Consider the following 19,789-nt stretch of genomic DNA (forward strand, 5'->3'; position numbering starts at 1 on the left):
TGTGTGTGTGTGTGTGTGTGTGTGTGTGTGTGTGTGTGTGTGTGTGCGCGCGCGCGCGCGCGCGCGCAGGGTACAGAGATTACTAACTTGGCCAAGGTCATATAGCTAATAAGTGGTTGAGTCAGAGTTTGAACCTGTTGTTCTCCACCAAGTTTTACTATTTCATAGTTAATAAATATTTAAAGTATACAGTAAAGTATAAAAAGCTGAATTTAACCTTAGGGATTGTTGCATATATGTGTGTATATACATATTTATTTATTTCATAGCGTTATGATGAAGATTAAATGAAATAATAAACACAAAGCACACAGCTCAGTGCCAGGCACACATAAATCACTGAGTAAGTCTTAACCACTTTTAACTCTGGGCTAAACCTCATTTTAAAGAACTATAAGAACAGATCACAATTTCATTATTACACTGCAATTTATAAGTTATCATTTGCACATTTAGAAATCACTTTGTCATACAGGATCTTCACTACAGTAGTACTCCTCACAGAAGTTTAGCTTTTATAAAGCTAAATAAACATTCTGGAATGTGGCAGCCAAACCTATCCTGTGATACTTTCATCTTAGGGAAAAAAAAGCATTTATAAACTAGTTAAAACACTTATTAACATAAAAAATGCTAAACCATCATACGCATATAACACACACCTACGATTTATCAACACTGCTAAATTTGATTCGTCACTCTTCTCCTCTCACAAATTTCCCCAAAAAATCAAGCATTCACATCATTTCACTGACTTCAAAGCTTTGGTTTATATTCTATTTCATTTTATAACTAGTTCTTTAGTCTTTGTCATTAATGGCATACTGAAATGGAGGTCTGTAATTTTAGAATTCTAATCCCAAATGAACAGAGCTTTAAGCAGTCAAAGTGGGTTCTTAACTATGAGTAACAATCTAGTATTCCTGATCATTGTTTTATGAGCTCTCAAGAATTTTCAACTATCTCAAGGAGATACTAGAAAATTAATTTTAATCTACTGTTTATTTTCTTAGAATCATACGGTCTTTCGGTTTCATCAATATCATAAGGTACTTTCGATGATGTATGATCTTTAAATCTGTAATGGTATCTTTCTACTCTGTGGGTTTCATTGGTTCATACCTGTCCTCTAATTATGCCGTTCTGTGATGTATTCTAGCTATGATGCGGACTTATAGGCTGTGGTTTACTTCTTTTTTTTTTTTAATCTTTTTTTTTTTTTACTTTACAATTTGATGATATACAATTACATATACATATACATATACAATATTGATGAAACCGAAAGACCTAGCTCACTGAAACCAATTACATTGTATATGTAAATAAAAGACAGTAGTTCTGGTGAAATTAAGATGACTAACATAGCAAAAGATTGCGGTGCTCTCTAGTTTGCTTTGAAGGTATAATTTATGAAGATGCTTTAAGGTCATATGTAATACAAATGACAGTTTTTCTAGAGATATTTTTGTGCTCTGTAGGATTCATGAGTAATAATGCCTGGAGCGCTCCAACAAAGGTAGTTGCATGAATTAATGGAGCTATCTGGGGAAAAAAAAAAAAAAAGAATCATAGGGTCTTTTGAGGAAGAAGAACCATGTTTAAAACTCAGCTTAACCTCCATCACCTATTGAGTCTATCATGGAAATTAATTTTAACATGATCAGAAAAGCAGAAAATTATTATATCTAATTTGGCATTCTAAGACAAGTCACACAAACAGAAACCTTAAATCATAAGCAATAAACCTGTATATAATTGAGAGACCCACAAAAATTTGGTTTCATAAATTCAGGTACTTAAATAAGAAATATTATAAATAAATTATAATTTTATTTAAAAACATTAAGCAGATAACATTTTAAATCAGTATTTCCTCCTTTTATGACTTTATTTTATCGTTAGAAAGCTAAGCATCTATCTTTCTCAGAATCAGTCTTGTTGTTACTGTTAAAAACCAGACTTATTCCTGAAAAGTGTACCAAACAAAACGCACAACTGAAAACATCTGGCCACAAGCAGCTAAAATACTGCAGACAAAATACTGGGGGATCACAGAGACTCCAAAAAATATTTCATCAAATCTCATCTGATTTCTGAAACACTCTAATTTTTATCTGAATTTTTATTCTGGAATTAGTCAATTCAATAAATGGAGAAAAGGACATTAAAAGGGGAAAATATGGATATAGGTAGTTTTATTTTTTTTATTTCAAATGTCATTTTACAAAAAGATGACTCATTTAGGAATCTTAAGAGCAATGATGCAAACAGAGAAGCGTTGGGACTCAGTATGAAGGAAGAGTGGTCTACAAATGAGATCAGAGTAAGGATAGGGAAATTTTAGGTCTTTTAGCTAGGGCAAAAAGAGGTTGCCCTAGCTATTTCCAAGACTAAGGGTGAAAAAGCAATCTGGCCAGCTTCTCCTGTCCATCTCCTAAACTTCATTCTCTGAAGGTAATCAAAGAATTAATGCTATAATACTCTGAAATTAGGAGAAATCCAGACAGATGCCTTACGCATGTAGGGCATCAAAATATGCCACTTTGGCAATTAAGAAGGAAACACGAAAAAAGCTCTCTGCCCTCCTCCTACATGTCTAAAAGCAGAACATAATTTCCCACTGCAAAAGGTCTTCCCCTTCCCTTCTCCCACTTCAGGAGGAAAAACTACCATTATCACTTGAGACAGAAAGTCCCTGTCAGATGGCTCTGCAAAAATAAATCTTACTAAAATAGTCTTTATCTTCCATTAATTTCCCCCATACATGTATGTTCATTGCCTCAATTTATCACTCCTAGAAGCCCAAACCCTTTTTCCCTTGACCTGTCACTTCTCTCCAAATTTATCACCTTTTAAAAAAACAGTATGCTGAAGAAGCTAAAGTTGAACAGTTCAATGAAGACCTACAAAACCTTCTAGAACTAACACCCCAAAAAAAGATATCCTTTTCATCACACGGGACTGGAATGCAAAAGTAGGAAGTCAAGAGATAACTGGAGTAACAGGCAAGCTTGGCCTTGGAGTATAAAATGAAGCAGGAAAAAGCCTATCAGAGTTTTGCCAAGAAAACTCACTGGTCATATCAAACACCTTCTTCCAACAACACAAGAGACGACTATACACACAGACATAACCATAAACATAACAGATGGTCAATATCGAAATCAGACTGATTATATTCTTTGTTGATCAAGATGGAGAAATTCTATAAGTAAGAAAAACAAAGACTTGGAGTTGACTGTGGCTCAGATCATGAACTCCTTATTGCAAAATTCAGACTCAAATTTTTGAAGAAAGTAGGGAAAACCACTAGACCATTCAGGGATGACCTAAATCAAATCCTTATAATTATACAGTAGAAGTGACAAATAGATTTAAGGGTTTAGATTTCATAGAGTGCCTGAAGAACTAGGGATGGAGGTTCATAACATAGTACAGGAGGCAGTGATTAAAACCATCCCCAAGAAAAAGAAATACAAAAAGGCAAAATGGCTGTCTGAGGAGGTCTTACAAATAGCTGAAAAGTGAAAGGCAAAGGAGAAAAGGAAAGATTTATCCATCTGAATCTAGAGTTCCAGACAATAGCGAGGAGAGATAAGAAAGCCTTTCTAAGTGGTCAGTGCAAAGAGACAGAGGAAAACAATAGAATGGGAAAGACTAGAGATCTCTTTGAGAAAATTAGAGGTACCGAGGGAACAGTTCATGCAAAGATGGGCTCAATAAAGGACAGAAACAATAGAGACCTAAAAGAAGCAGAAGATATTAAGAAGAGGTAGAAAGAATACACAAAAAAGATCTTCATGACCCAGATAACCACCATGGTGTGATCCTTCCTCTTGAGCCAAACATACCGGAGTGTGAAGTCAAGTAGGCCTTAGGAAGCATCACTACAAACAAAGCTAGTGGAGGTGATGGAATTCCAGCTGAGCTATTTCAAATCCTAGAAGATGATGCTGTTTGAGTGCTGTACTCAATATGCCAGCAAACTTGGAAAACGGAGAAATGGCCACAGGACTGGAAAAAGTCAATTTTCATTCCAATACCAAAGAAGGGCAATGCCAAAGAACGCTTAAACTACAAGACAACTGCACTCATTTCACATGCAAGGAAAGTAATGCTCAAAATCCTTCAAGCTAGGCTTCAACAGTATGTGAACCGAGAAATTCCAGATGTTCAAGCTAGATTTAGGAAAGGCAGAGGAACCAGATATCAAATTGTCGACATCCGCTGGATCATAGAAAAACATGTTTCTGTTTCATTGACTACGCTAAAGCCTTTGACTGTGGGATCACAACAAACTGTGGAAAATTCTTCAAAAGATGGGAATCTTTGAGAAATCTGTATGCAAGTCCGGAAGCAACAGTAAGAACCAGACACGGAACAACAGATTGGTTCCAAATCGGGAAAGGAGTACATCAAGGCTGTATATTATCACCCTACTTATTTAACTGATATTCAAAGTACATCATGCAAAATGCCAGGCTGAATGAAGCACAAGCTGGAATCAAGATTGCCAGGAGAAATATCAATAACCTCAGACATGCAGATGACACCACCCTTATGCCAGAAAGAGAGAAGGAACTAAAGAGCCTCTTGATGATGGTGAAAGAGATGAGTGAAAAAGCTGGCTTAAAACTCAACATTCAAAAAATGAAGATCCTGGCATCCCGTCCCATCACTTCAGAGCAAACAGATGGGGAAACAATGGAACAGTTGACAGATTTTGTTTTCTTGGGCTCCAAAATCACTGCGGACAGTGACTGCAGCCATGAAATTAAAAGACATTTGCTCGTTGGAAGAAGAGCAATGACAAACCTAAACAGCATATTAAAAAGCAGAGACATTACTTTACCTACAAAGGTCTGTATAGTCAAAGCTATAGTTTTTCCAGTAGTTATGTTCAGATGTCAGAGCTGGATGATAAAAAAGGCTGAGCACCAAAGAACTGATGTCTTTGAACTGTGGTGCTAGAGAAGACTCTTAAGAGTCCCTCGAACAGCAAGAAAATCAAATCTGTCAATCCTAAGGAAATCAATCCTTAATATTCATTGGAAGGACTGATGCTAAAGCTGAGGCTCCAATACTCTGGCCACCTGATGGGCAGAGCCAACCATTGGAAAAGACCCTGATGCTGGGAAAGACTGAAGGCAGGAGGAGAAGGGGACAACAGAGGATGAGACAGTTGGATGGCATCACCAATTCAATGGACCTGAGTTTGAGCAAACTCCAGGAGAGGTGAGGGACAAGGAAGCCTGGCAGTGCTGCAGTCCATAGGGTCGAAAAGAGTCGGACACCAATGAGTGACTGCTGCTGCTGCTGCTGCTGCTAAGTCGCTTCAGTCGTGTCCGACTCTGTGTGACCCCATAGACGGCAGCCCACCAGGCTCCCCCATCCCTGGGATTCTCCAGTCAAGAACACTGGAGTGGGCTGCCATTTCCTTCTCCAATGCATGAAAGTGAAAAGTGAAACTGAAGTCACTCAGCCCTGTCCAACTCTTAGCGACCCCATGAACTGCAGCCTACCAAGCTCCTCCGTCCATGGGATTTTCCAAGCAAGAGTACTGGAGTGGGGTGCCACTGAGCGACTAAACAACAACAAACTGGTTTATGCAAAAGAGAACTTATAGATTCCTTTACAGAATTAGTTGTAGGCACATTTTAAACATTGATAGCTAAACCTGGTGTTTCTCTCTCCACCTCGAGGTTTCATTTCCTCTATTCTGATTCTAGCCTCAGAAAAGGTCCTTCTATTGTGAAGGACTACAGCAGCTCAGGACCTCCCTGGTGGTTCAGTGGTTAAGAATCCACCTGACAATGCAGGAGACACAGGTTCGATCCCTAGTCAGTGAGATCCCCTGGAGAAGGAAACGGCAACCCACTCCAGTATTCTTGCCTGGGAAATCCCACTGACATGGGAGCTTGGCAAATTACATGCGGTTGCAAAAGAGTAGGACGTGATTTAGTGACTAAACAACACCATCACCAAGAACAAACTGCAGCTCCAAATAACACCTTCCAACATTCAAGACTTGGACAATGATAAGAGGACTAGCTCTGACTCAAGTTGACTGGCTTAGCTAAAGTCATATCAGTTCAGTTCAGTCGCTCAGTCATGTCCGACTCTTTGCGACCCTGTGAATCGCAGCACGCCAGGCCTCCCTGTCCAGCACCAACTCCAGGAGTTCACTCAGACTCACACCCATCGAGTCTGTGATGCCATCCAGCCATCTCATCCTCTGTCATCCCCTTTTCCTCCTGCCCCCAATCCCTCCTAGCATCAGAGTCTTTTCCAATGAGTCAACTCTTCGCATGAGGTGGCCAAAGTACTGGAGTTTCAGCTTTAGCATCATTCCTTCCAAAGAAATCCCAGGGCTGATCTCCTTTAGAATGGACTGGTTGGATCTCCTTGCAGTCCAAGGGACTCTCAAGAGTCTTCTCCAGCATCACAGTTCAAACGCGTCAATTCTTCGGCACACAGCCTTCTTCACAGTCCAACTCTCACATCCATACATGACCACTGGAAAAACCATAGCCTTGACTAGGCGGACCTTTGTTGGCAAAGTCATGTCTGCTTTTGAATATGCTATCTAGGTTGCTCATAACTTTTCCTCCAAGGAGTAAGCGTCTTTTAATTTCATGGCTGCAGTCATCATCTGCAGTGATTTTGGAGCCCCCAAAAATAAAGTCTGACACTGTTTCCACTGTTTCCCCATCTATTTCCCATGAAGTGATGGGACCGGATGCCATGATCTTCGTTTTCTGAATGTTGAGCTTTAAGCCAGCTTTTTCACTCTCCTCTTTCACTTTCATCAAGAGGCTTTTTAGTTCCTCTTCACTTTCTGCTATAAGGGTGGTGTCATATGCATATCTGAGGTTATTGATATTTCTCCCAGCAATCTTGATTCCAGCTTGTGTTTCTTCCAGTCCAGCGTTTCTCATGATGTACTCTGCATAGAAGTTAAATAAGCAGGGTGACAATATACAGCCTTGACGTACTCCTTTTCCTATTTGGAACCAGTCTGTTGTTCCATGTCTGGTCCTAACTGTTGCTTCCTGACCTGCATACAGATTTCTCAAGAGGCAGGTCAGGTGGTCTGGTACTCCCATCTCTCTCAGAATCTTCCACAGTTTACTGTGATCCACACAGTCAAAGGCTTTGGCATAGTCAATAAAGCAGAAATAGATGTTTTTCTGGAACTTTCTTGCTTTTTCCATGATCCAGCAGATGTTGGCAATTTGATCTCTGGTTCCTCTGCCTTCTCTAAAACCAGCTTGAACATCAGGAAGTTCACGGTTCACGTATTGCTGAAGCCTGGCTTGGAGAATTTGGAGCATTCCTTTACTAGCGTGTGAGATGAGTACAATTGTGTGGTAGTTTGAGCATTCTTTGGCATTGCTTTTCTTTGGGATTGGAATGAAAACTGACCTTTTCCAGTCCTGTGGCCACTGCTGAGTTTTCCCAATTTGCTGGCATATTGAGTGTAGCACTTTCACAGCATCATCTTTCAGGATCTGAAATAGCTCAACTGGAATTCCATCACCTCCACTAGATTTGTTCATAGTGATGCTTTCTAAGGCCCACTTGACTTCACATTCCAGGATGTCTGGCTCTAGGTGAGTGATCACACCATCGTGATTATCTTGGTCATGAAGATCTTTTTTGTACACTTCTTCTGTATATTCTTGCCACCTCTTCTTAATGTCTTCTGCTTCTGTTAGGTCCATACCATTTCTGTCCTTTATCGAGCCCATCTTTGCATGAAACATTCCCTTGGTATCTCTAATTTTCTTGAAGAGATCTCTAGTCTTTCCCATTCTGTTCTTTTCCTCTATTTCTTTGCATTGATCACTGAGGAAGGCTTTCTTATCTCTCCTTGCTATTCTTTGGAACTCTGCATTCAGATGCTTATATCTTTCCTTTTCTCCTTGGCTTTTCGCTTCTCTTCTTTTCACAACTATTTGTAAGGCCTCCCCAGACAGCCATTTTGCTTTTTTGCATTTCTTTTCCATGGGGATGGTCTTGATCCCTGTCTCCTGTACAATGTCACGAACCTCATTCCATAGTTCATCAGGCACTCTATCTATCAGATCTAGGCCCTTAAATCTATTTCTCACTTCCACTGTATAATCATAAGGGATTTGATTTAGGTCATACCTGAATGGTCTAGCAGTTTTCCCTGCTTTCTTCAATTTGAGTCTGATTTTGGTAATAAGGAGTTCATGATCTGAGCCACAGTCAGCTCCCAGTCTTGTTTTTGTTGACTGTATAGATCTTTTCCATCTTTGGCTGCAAAGAATATAATCAATCTGATTTCAGTGTTGACCATCTGGTGATGTCCATGTGTAGAGTCTTCTCTTGTGTTGTTGGAAGAGGGTGTTTGCTATGACCAGTGCATTTTCTTGGCAAAACTCTATTAGTCTTTACCCCGCTTCATTCCAGATTCCAAGGCCAAATTTGCCTGTTACTCCAGGTGTTTCTTGACTTCCTACTTTTGCATTCCAGTCCCCTATACCCTTCCCTAAATCAATCACTATTGATCCCCCTGGTAACAGACACACAACCACAAGGTAACTACTGGAGAAGGGGATGGTTCCCCAAGGGAAAATCAACACCTATGTTACCAAGTAAGGGACTTAAGGGTGAATGGATGTTGAGTAGCAAGAACAACAAACGCCCACAAGCAGAAATTAGAATTAAACTTTATCCCAATCAAAAGACTAAGATTTCTAACCTAGAAAAACCATAAGACTGGGGTAGGGGTGGCAAAAATGAAAGCTGTTTACAGATATTTTAAAGTTTGTCAGAAGAAAAAAGGCAAGAGAAGACTTGATCCTGTGGCTCAAGTGATGATAATAACAACAATAACAACACTGCTAATATTTACTTGTTTTTGGGTGAACCAGAGAATTCATTTCTAGTTTGAGCTTAAAAACAACTACTTAGTTCATTACATCTACTGTAAGTTATAATAATTATGTTATTATGTATAATAATTATCATTACCATTTGTTAATTAATTAAACACTCATTATTTCATCTAATCCTCAAAAACCTTTATGACACTATTACTATCCTTGCTTTATAGCTGTGGAAATCCAATTATAGAGGTTAAGTACCTTGCCCAAAGAAATACAATTAAGTGGTTGAGCAAGGATTCAAATCCAGACACTTCAAAGGCCGAAGATTTCAACCACATACTATTTGCCTACACAAAGAACAAAATCAGAATAATAGGGAGGCAGATTACATATACAAAACAATCAGCAGTTAAAATATCAGGAAATTAGATGGACTTGAGATGTGATAGATCACTAAAGAAAAATGAAAAATTCAAGCATTATGCAATTGAAGACAATCACTTTCAAGATCCCTAAGGATCCTTCCAACTTGAATACTGTAAACATCTAGGATACAAAAATTTTTGGCCTAGACTGAAGGAAAAGGGGAATTTATTATTACTTCAGTTAAAAAAAAAAAAAAAACCTGCCCTAACTCAAAAAGTTGAATTATTAAAGTTCATCTTAGGAGTGAGAAATGAAGAATTTTAGTAATCTACCTACTATATGTAAATATTTTCCAGAAACTCTCAAGTACAATGTAACAAATGAAACTGTCATCCTTTTGCACTTTTTTCAATGTTACCCTCTTTCATTAATCATATCTTATCAATTCCTCAGTTCTATAGTCTTTCTTCAAAATATTTCCCACAACCAACCTTGCCTTTCCATTTATAAGTACTTGTTCAGGCCCTAAGAACTGCACACCTATAGCAACAGATTTACAAGATTCACTTTATATTGTCTCTCAGCATCCAGATCTGCTTTCATCCATTCAATACAAAATCATCAAATTATCAATTCCCTGAAATAATGCTTTTATTGTGTCACTTATCAATTCCAAAGTCAATAACTCCACCAATACAGGCAGAGCTGGGTTATCCCAGAGCCAGAGGCTTCCAGAATGCAATGAAGCACAGAATAAGCCAAATGCTCTAGGAGCTCGCACTTCCACTAGAAGTTGTGCTGCTCAGCTTGCACTGTCTAACCCAAGAAGAGAACACATAATTCTGAGCCAGAAAGGCTGAGGCTGAAGAGAGGGAAGGCTAAAGCATCATATCTTACAAAAAATAGGTACTGTGTGGTACCCAGTAATTATTACAATGACTGAAATAAACTTTTTCTAAGACTCAATTTTCTCATCTATAAAGGACAGGTGATAATAATACCACTCATCTCCAAAAAGCATTTGTTTTGAGGATGAAATATAATCATGAAACACATTACAATCAACAAAACACTACATTAAAAAAATGAAATGAACCTTGCACCTTATTTTATGTCTTTGGATATGTTCTAGTGTCTCCCAGTTTAGAGTCTATGGGAACCTGAACAGAATTTGTATCCTACTGTTCTGTGAAAATTGTATAAATCTTAATTATGTTGAACTGGTTCATGGTGCTTTTCAGGTCTACTATATTCTTCTACTTTTCTATATATTTAGTCTATTAATTTTTGAGAGTTTGATATTGAAACTCCAACTAAAAATCTTACTTTATCTATTTTAAAAAAGTTGTAAGTACAGTGGAACTATATTCTGTATTTTTCAAGTCTCCTATAAATGCATTATTATACTTTCATAATATAAAAAATTTTAAATGAAGAAATGAAAGATTAGAAAGATATCTTCCTCTCTAAAGAACATGAATACGAACAATGTAGTGTCAATTTTCTTATTTACCTTTTTCTATTCAATAAAGTTGGGAGATTATTTATTTTTCCTCATGGAATTTAACAAAGCCACTTCCATGCTGTACTTTTTTCCATAAGGACCTTTCTATCAGCAGTCAGCAATCTGAAAGTTAAAAGTCAGATATTAAACCCTAAACAGGAAAAGCAAAATGAGTGAGTAAACAAAAGAGATAGGGATTAGGATCTATCTAAAATTCCCAGACTGCTACCAAACCCTCCAGGTTTTGCTTCTCAAACTTGCCAAAGGTTAAGAACAAATACCTACAAAATAAGGAATACAGGATAAAGCCTTAGAAACAAGGAGCAAATTATGTCATAGACTAATGATATTTGCATTGGTTAATATCCCTCAACAGAAAGACATTCACATCATGCTGAAGAAATCAAATCTGGCCAAAATAAAACCCAACAGTGTAGTTGATTTCCTAAGGATGAAACCTACAAAATCAACCTGAGAGATTTAAGTATATATTAATTTACTTAAAAGTGACTATAACAAACACACTGCATATTAACACAAATACTTTTATGAAAAACAGCTGTATTTTCCAAAACAAAAATTTAGATGGCACTGTTTTCCATTTTTGCAAATCTTATTAATTTTAACACCTGTGTTCAGAGGCAGCTGGATTCCCTTATCTTCTTCTGTATTCAATCTGTTATACTACCTTGTTCTGGTGAAGTAAGGGAAATCTAGCTTCATAGGATGTTAATATTAATAGATACATGGTAAAGGGAACGCCTTGTAGAATGCTTACTCCATTAGCGAAGGAATGCAAAGAAGTGGAAAACCTATAATGGTAGTAGGAGGCAAGCAGGTTTCATGTGTGAGTTGGAAGGCAATGGAACTCTGTATCTTACCGTCCAAATTAACCATCAACCTTCGGCATACTATCACAGTGCATAGGAACAGTTTCAGTTTTAATTTTCTTTCTTTAGCAGTTCTAGTTTTAAAAATTGACATTTTATTAATTCTATCGTTTCCAAGAGATCTTCAAACAACAAAGGGAAAATGTACTTATTACTTTAAATAGAATAAAACTCATTCTATCTTATAATTACTATGTGAGCCCATAGAATACTTTTATAAATCTAAGATACATTATGGAATCTGAGTGGTATTATTTTTCCTGCACCTTAAAATATTTTGCTAATTCCTTCATCCTAGGTGTTATTTCACTGCTGAGCATCAATTTTTCCCAACTATGCTTTTTTAAAAAATAACTAAAATAATAAAACAGAAAAATGATTTAACTGCCTAGAAGGATAATGCAAAACTGAAATACATCATCACTAATACATTATGCTTTGCCCTTCTCCTCTTCTGATGAGTTTTCCTATTGTTTGGCACAAAATACTGCATCAGCTTCCATAAAGGTATAGAAGACTGGAGGCATTATCTTTGTAGTCTGTGTCAGGAAGGAAAGATTTTACTTCTACCCTTTTAGGATGCAATATCTGTGGCCTGTGAATTAAATTAACAAAAGACAAGTCAACAGGAGAAAAAACACATTAATTTTTATTAATATTTACATATACTAGAGTTCACAGAAAAGAAGTAAAACTCAAAGAAGCAGTTAGATTCAGAGTATATATCATTTAAACAAAGGAAAGGGAATTGGGGCTTTAAGAGACAATAAATTGGGGGCAGGGGGACATTAGCAACTATGTGGGAGAACTAATGGAAGGTAAGGGTTATTTTAGTTGAGTCTGTTTATGGAAACTCATCTCAGTATCAATTCTCTATCTTAAATATTAAGAGTCACTCTTCACTTTCTGGCAGGGTGATGGGAAAACCTTCAAAAAAGAAATGTATGCCTTGATTTTAGGCAGTTGATGTGGGGGGCGGGGGGGGTGGTGGTGACTCTTACTGCAATTCCACATTTGTTGATTCTCAATTACCCTCCACTCAAAATAATCCATTTGTCAAAGTGGTGTATTTTAGGGGGCAGATCCTTTCATCAGCTTCTAGTTCTCTATGGTTAAGAACTCAGAACTTGGGGGCTTCACTGGTAGCCCAGTGGTAAAGAATCCACTTGCCAATATAGGAGCCATAGGTTAGATCCTTGGTCCGGAAAGATCCCACATGCCACTGAGCGATGAAGTCCATGTGCCACAACTACTGAGCCTGTGCTCCAGAGCCTGGAAACCTCAACTACTGAAGCCCACGTGACCCAGGTTCAGCAACAAGAGAAGCCACTGCAATGAGAAGCCCACACACCACAACTGGAGACTGGCCCCCACTCAGTGAAACTAGAGAAAAAGCTCTGGAAGCAACAATGGTCCAGCATAGCCAATAAATAAAGAACTCAGAACTTTTAATTTTCTGTCCATAATTGAACAGATGAAAACTGACAGAGGAGACGTTTCAAAATTATTAGATGAACCTAAAGAAGCACTTCAGACTGTAATAATGACAGTGAAATTTGGGAACTCTCAGGCTAAGTCTAGATTAGACTAAGTCCCTAGACAGATTTTCTCAAACTCAAAAATGAGTAAACAATATATTTCTAAAAACTAAAAGGAAATACAGTATTCTCATTCAGCAGGAAAGGCTTCATCATGCAAAATTTTTATAAGAATGCAAAAGGACATGTGACAGTATTCTTTCATCCTTCATGTCCATGGGCTAAAATTTAACTTGATACAGTTCTTAAGTGGAGAAGTATTAAATGCAGATGTATACAATGGTGACTAGAAAGAAACAGGCAATGCAGAGAATTTTTTAATTCACTGGATTATTCTAATTGGTGTCTACAAATCTAAAACTGGAAATACCTTGCAATTAGGAAGTAAAGATGGCCATCTTCCCTTCAGCAAAATGTTGAACCATACAAGTTTTCAAAAAATTCTTGAAGTATTGCATTCGAGGATGCACATTGCAAAAAGAAGACCCAGAAGGAATGATAAGAACGAACCTACTAGGGAAATATTTGAAATCTCAAATCACTATGTTCCAGATTCATGTATGACAGTTGAAGAATTAGTCATATGCAGACAATGTTGCCTATTTTAAGTAAACTTCAAACCTGGAAAACACAGACTAAAACTCTAGGCAACTTATGACAGTGTAACACTGTAAGCTTGAAAAATGCATAGAGAGATTCAGAAAAGGGATGAGAGCAGAACCAAGAGCATCTCAAGAACTAACAAAAGAATCTGAAAATTCTATCAGAAATACAACTTGTGACAAATTTTTTGTAAGTTTAGAATTGGCTTAGTATTATCTATCAAGGAACTTTCCTTAGTTGGCAGTATCAGAAAGAACAAAGTTGGACTTCTGTGAAATTTCACAAAGGAAAAGCAAGAGAAGTTAATTGCATATAATCTGGTTTTCAAACATATTTAATGATTCTTACTGCCCTAAGAAAAATTAGTACTCTCAGGACTTCCCTGGTGTCCCATGGTTAAGAATCCACCTTCTAACTCAGGGAATGTGGGATCAATCCCTGGGTGAGAGACTAAGATCCCAGATGCCACAACTAGAGAAAGCCCACACACTACACAACCAAAAAATTTAAATATATAAAATAATTTTAAAATTTAAAAAAAAAAACAACTTAGAACTCTTCTCAGCTCAATGCAATCTCAAGTATCAATGAATTTTTTTAAACCCTGTATAAGTTAACCTGCAGAGAGTTATATTATATAAAAAGACTAAAAGAGGGATAGATACTGATTAAGAAAGTCAGGACCTATCCATGAGCTGAACAACATAGGGTTTAGGCCCTGCTCAGTTGAAAATCAGTGTGTAATAGTTGGCACCTCTGTATGCATGATTCCAAATATTTGGATTCAACCCAACTGCTGATCATATAATACCACAGCATTTTTACTGAAAGAAAATCCACGTGGACCTGAAGTTCAAACTCATGTTGTTCAAGGGTCAACTATACTTAAAAATAGCAATGGCACCCCACTCCAGTACTCTTGCCTGGAAAATCCCATGGACGGAGGAGCCTGGTAGGCTGCAGTCCATGGGGTCACTGAGGGTCAGACATAACTGAGCAACTTCACTTTCACTTTTCCCTTTCATGCATTGGAGAAGGAAATGGCAACCTACTCCAGTGTTCTTGCCTGGAGAATCCCAGGGACGGGGGAGCCTGATAGGCTGCCATCTATAGGGTCGCACAGAGTCGGACACAACTGAAGTGACTTGGCAGCAGCATACTTAAAAAATGACTTGAAGATGATGGCCTATGACTAATATTACTATCATTATATGAAGAAAGCTTCAATTACAAAACCATAAGTTACCAAGAACATTCCTCATGCAACTAGGAAAAGCATTTATGGGAACTATAAGAGAATTCTATCTCATCCTCTAACCAAAATATTCTAAGGTCTAAAGTGGGAAGAATAAAGGAAGATGCTCTTTGTGTGAATAAAAAACTGAAAAAAAAAATCATGTTAAAATACAGTATTTGTCAAGAGAACTCAAATGTGATGCATATTAATTATAGGGGTAGTATTTAATTAGATGCATGAAATGTATTTTTTATTTATTTCTAAGTACACACAAAGAAATGTTATGTTGAAATTCTTATTAAAAGTTCAAATAAGTTGTTTTACATTATTCCTTTGCTATTTAGTCGCTCAGTCATGTCCAACTTTTTGCAACCTCATAGACTGTACCCCACCAGGCTCCTCCATCCATGGGATTTCCTGAGCAAGAATACTAGAGTGGGTTGCCATTTCCTTCTCTAGGGGATCTTCCCAACCCAGGGATTGAACCTGCATCTTCTGCACTGGCTGGCAGGTTCTTTACCAGAGTCACCAGGGAAGCCCACATTACCTCTATCCTTCTGTAAATTATATTCAAATTACATGATGATATAAAATTATATAAAATAGTTTAACATGTTTAAAAAAAATTCCTTTTGATCTAGAAAGTAAAGATTGATAATAATTTTTCCTGGTATAAGGAGAATTAAAAGAATCCTTAAAACAACTACTTCGCAAAAATCAATAAAAATTTCAAGCACACATTTTTGACAGAAGTTACCAAGTAAATCAAGTCATTATATATATCTTTAAAACAATTTGACTGAAAAATCAAGTATTTTTGAGTATTCTAAAGCAGGAAAAATAAACTATTCAGGACTATATATTTAATTAATGAGTATGTCATAAATATTTCTCATCATTCAAAGTTATTTATGAAATAACAAAATATGTTGTCAACAATCTCCAATTTCCTGTCATCTAAAAATATCATTTACTTTCTACTTTAAAAAAATTGGTATTCCATGTAGGTATAGCCCCTGCCCAATTACTACAGAAAAAGAAATCTTGGTATAGTTCTAAATAAAAAAAGAACAGTGTGGTAAAGGAGTGCACAAAATGATTTATTCATTTTCTTTGACCTCCTCGCCCCTACTAAGAAAGTCAATGCTGAGTAGTAAAACACTGGACTAACAAGCAGGACTGGACCAGATAGCCTGACTGGAAAGAATGAGTTTAACTGGGAAAGCTGTGGTTTGCAGTCTTTCAACACAGAACTTTCTATCAAAGCTCACCACTGCTATGAGGGTCTTGAGCAAACTTTCAAAGGAAGCAAAGTCTAATATCTACTTTCTGTCTCCTCTTCCCTATCCACTGTAGGCTCTGATGCCAACTGGAGCAGCAATTCCAAGATCCCTAAACTAGGTAAGTCATTTCTATCTTTCAAAATTGCTCCCGTCCTTCATTCTCAAACATCCATTTCTAGAGGATTGCTCCCTACTGTGTTATCAGATCACTGCAGTTAAATTCATACCAAGTACTAGTGCCAAAACATCAGCCCACAGATTATCTGCTAATTGCAAAGGGAAATGCTTACAATGGACAGATAGTCTGTCACCATCATACCCAAGAGATCAAATTTAGGATTACAATGGGATAACGCCACTTTATGTGCCTTCTGATGTTGTATAATGTGCAGCACACTGCATGACCTGTTAAGTATTTTTGCCAAAATTATTTAGCTGATCTACTCAAGCCTTTAGACCTAACTTCAATTTTATAGAAAATATAGGGAATACAGGATACCATTAAACCTCATGAGGAAGAAACTGTCAGTAAAATAGAGAATGTAGGTTATTCTACAAGCCTATGGCCTGGTCTCTTAAAAATGTCAATGCCATTAAAAAAAAAAAAAAAGGAACTACACTAAATTAAAAGAAACTAACACAAATGAAATACATGATTGGATACTGGTTCCAAAATAAATGACTAAAAAGAAAATTTTGAGGACAACAGGGAACATATGAAGAACATGAGAATACATATTACCTACACACATTACATTATCAGGGATTGCTGCTGCTGCTGCTAAGTCCCTTTAGTCATGTCCGACTCTGCAACCCCATAGATGGCAGCCCACCAGGCTCCCCTCTCCCTGGGATTCTCCAGGCAATAACATTGGAGTGGGTTGCCATTTCCTTCTCCAATGCATGCAATCCATCCTCCGTTGCTTCAGTTGTGTTCAACCCTGTGCAACCCTATAGACAGCAGCCCACCAGGCTCCTCTATCCACAGGATTCTCTAGACAAGAATACTATCAGGGATTATGTAGGAATTATTCTTAACTTTAAGTGTGATTATGATATTGTCTATACATACTGACACACATACAGTACTTAAGTGTGAACTGCCATGATGTATGAAATATGCTTTGAAAATGTTCACCAAAAATAACCCTGAGATAAGCAGATAAAGCAAATGTGGCAAAATAGTAACAACTGTAAAAACTAGGTAGTAATATGAGGGCTCAAACGAGCTATTCAATCAACTCCTCAATGGTGGGGTTGGGGGGAAGAATAACATGAAAACTTACATTAACGAAAAGTTATAAAGCTAAGAAATAAACTCTTAAAAATGCAACGGAAAGGGCAACCTAATATTCTTTCTTAAATTTTGCAGGTGTGCCTATGCTCTTTCCTCACTCACCTCATTCTCACACAAAAAAATTAAACAGTTAATTGCACACTCAACGAGGAATAAGAAGACCTAAGATTCAAGAAATGGCTCTATCGCTTCCTAGCCATGACTTCATTCAAGACCTCTCACCCTGATTTCTCCTTCCTCACCTGCAAAATCAGTTCCAGCATCACAGATCACTGTAAAAGGGTTAGGAGATACATATCGGAAGGTGGTAGCAATGATCGATACAAATGCAGGACACAATTATACTGGTATTTGTACTGATATTTTAAAACACTGAGAGCACAAAGCCCCAATTTAATTCTCTAAGCACATCAGTGCCTTGGTCACAGGCACAGTAAGTTTCTGGTTAAAGACAGCCTGAATAGGAAAACCAATCCCCCAAAGCAGGACTCCTCACGACTGCAGAGAGGTGGCTTTTGTGCTTTCAATCGGTCCTCTGTTTCAATTTTTTAATGGTTTAATGCCGCTAAAAGACGTCAAATTCTTAATACACAGTTACAAACTGAAAACAATAAATAAATCAGGTTTAGGTTCACAGAATTTTTTTTTTTAAACTAACAACTGGTAAACAAAGAGAAGCCCCCCGGACGAAGGTCTTGCGTGCTTGCAGAAGCGGGTTCACTTTGACGTTTCTCCTCTCTAGTCAACCGTTCCATAAAAACGTTAACACTTGAAAGAAGTCGGGAATGCCGAACTCCCTCCATCTCTAGAGCAGGATAAAACCTCAGAATGAGATCATTCTTTCCATCTCAGAAGTGGAACCTGCAAGCTCCGTTAGGAAATTGTGTACCAAGTCCACGTTTCTCCTCAGCGCCCCTCTCCTGTAGACAATAACGGGACGTCTAGGACAGAGCGGGGAAGCCCTCTGACAAGAAGGCGGATGTGAGCGGGGAATGACTGGTCACCTGGGCGGGGGAACCTGGGCCCTAAGGCCCACGAGGCCTCAAGGTTTGGCAGCCCTTTGGTCTCTCTGCCTCCGACTGACGACACTCGGGGGAGAGCCGAAGCGAGAGGCGCACGGGCTCCTGGCAAACAGCAGCACAAAATCTACGGAAGGCCAAGGGAGGAGCCTCCAGAGAGAAAAACCCAAACCAGGCCAGGGGCAAATAAGCCCTGGGGGGCGAGGCGGGGCGGGAAGGGGACAGCGGCGGCCTGCGCGGCCCCGGCCCGCCACCCGGAGTCGGCTGCCGCGTCGCGCCGGTGGCCCTCCCCCGCCGAGGCCGGCGCAAGATGGCGGTCCGGCCGTCGCCGCGCAGCCGGTCCCCACCCCCGCGCCCTGGGCGCTCTCGGCGACCCGCGCCGGCCTCGACACCCCCAGCCCGGCGCCCCCGGAGTGAGGCGGCGCAGGCCGCGCGGGAGGGCCTCTGCCTGCTACAACGCGGGGCGGGCGTGGGCGGGCGGGGGCGGGGGGCGCTTACCGTGAGCGGAGCGGATCGGCCTGACTGGGGCCCTGAGGAGGAGGAGAAAGAGGAGGAGGAAAAGGAGGAGCACGAAAAACTACACGGCGGCGACGGCGGCGGCTCCCATTGCGGAGCAGGCGGCCGAACCGTGGGCAGGGGGGGGCTCTCGTGGAGTCAGCGCGCTGCCTCATGGGTAGGCTCCGGGTCAGCCTCTGTGCGTCCGGACTCCCTTTCTTCTCGCCGACGCGGGAGGCGGGCGCGGGCATGTGCGCCGCGTCGCGAGCCCTCGAAGGATCCCGCGGCTCTCCACGAGCGAGCAGCCGCCGATTGCCAGGGACTGGGTCGGGGTCGGAGCGGTGGTGGGTGCCACCTACTCGCTGGCCAGCAATCCCGAAATCGGGGCCGCATCGAATCTGAAGACGTGGAAACGCGAGTTCCAGGACCTCCCTGTGTGTAACAGCTAGTTCTCCGTAAGCTTGGAAAGTAAGAAGGTCTAAGAAGAGAGGCGCCATTAAAAAGAAGTACTGTGCCTGAGCGGAGACGACACACAAGATGAGAAAAAGAAGTAGAGAAGGTTCTTTTAATAATTGGTTAATTTTACCAAATTTGTTTCAAACACGCGATTTTTGCTTCCGTCTCCTTTAATTCCTAGCTTCCATGGGTGCTTGTAATAACTTAAAAAACGAAAACAAGTACAAAAGATACATGCAT

At 39.3% G+C, this 19,789-nt stretch overlaps 1 protein-coding gene across 7 annotated transcripts in view; it reads right to left on the reverse strand.

The window, feature by feature from the left end:
• Positions 1–19,279, reverse strand: part of ZNF280D (zinc finger protein 280D) — a 127,843-nt gene extending 108,564 nt beyond the window's left edge. For 3 of the 7 annotated variants that reach the window (XM_040226600.1, XM_040226599.1, XM_040226601.1), the window contains exons 1-2: positions 19,097–19,233; positions 10,741–10,854 (exon numbers count right to left, since the gene is read on the reverse strand). The gene's annotated coding sequence lies outside the window, so the exon portion shown is untranslated. Of the gene's footprint in view, positions 1–10,740; positions 10,855–19,096 lie in introns of all 7 variants that reach the window. The other 4 variants (XM_040226594.1, XM_040226597.1, XM_040226596.1 and 1 more) reach the window with 4 other exon arrangements.
• Between the last annotated feature and the right edge of the window lie 510 nt (positions 19,280–19,789).

This window comes from Oryx dammah, unplaced genomic scaffold, assembly GCF_014754425.2.
Source record: "Oryx dammah isolate SB20612 unplaced genomic scaffold, SCBI_Odam_1.1 HiC_scaffold_26, whole genome shotgun sequence".
NCBI lineage: Eukaryota > Metazoa > Chordata > Mammalia > Artiodactyla > Bovidae > Oryx > Oryx dammah.